The following is an 868-nucleotide window of genomic DNA, read 5'->3' as shown; positions in this document are numbered from 1 at the left end:
AGGTTATTGATATTTCTCCTGGCAATCTTAATTCCAGCTTGTGTTTCTTCCAGTCCAGTGTTTCTCATGATGTATTCTGCATAGAAGTTAAATGAGCAGGGTGACAATATACAGCCTTGACGTACTCCTTTTCCTATTTGGAACCAGTCTGTTGTTCCATGTCCAGTTCTAACTGTTGCTTCCTGACCTGCATACAGGTTTCTCAAGAGGCAGATCAGGTGGTCATGTATTCCCATCTCTTTCAGAATTTCCCACAGTTTATTGTGATCCACACAGTCAAAGGCTTTGGCATAGTCAATAAAGCAGAAATAGATGTTTTTCTGGAACTCTCTTGCTTTTTCCATGATCCAGGGATTGTTGGCAATTTGGTCTCTGGTTCCTCGGCCTTTTCTAAAACCAGCTTGAACATCAGGAAGTTCACAGTTCTCATATTGCTGAAGCCTGGCTTGGAGAATTTTGAGCATTACTTTACTAGCATGTGAGATAAGTGCAATTGGGTGGTAGTTTGAGCATTCTTTGGCATTGCCTTTCTTTGGGATTGGAATGAAAACTTTTTCCAGTCCTGTGGCCACTGCCGAGTTTTCCAAATTTGCTGGCATATTGAGTGCAGCACTTTCACAGCATCATCTTTCAGGATTTGAAATAGCTCAACTGGAATTCCATCACCTCCACTAGCTTTGTTTGTAGTGATGCTTTCTAAGGCCCACTTGACTTCACATTCCAGGATGTCTGGCTCTAGGTCAGTGATCACACCATCGTGATTATCTTGGTCCTGAAGTGAAGTGAAGTCACTCAGTCATGTCCGACTCTTTGCGACCTCATGGACTGTAGCCCACCAGGCTCCTCCGTCCATGGGATTCTCCAGGCA

This window comes from Bison bison, unplaced genomic scaffold (genome assembly GCF_000754665.1).
Source record: "Bison bison bison isolate TAMUID 2011002044 unplaced genomic scaffold, Bison_UMD1.0 scf7180017864110, whole genome shotgun sequence".
NCBI classification, from domain to species: domain Eukaryota; kingdom Metazoa; phylum Chordata; class Mammalia; order Artiodactyla; family Bovidae; genus Bison; species Bison bison.
This window is presented reverse-complemented; position numbering follows the sequence as displayed.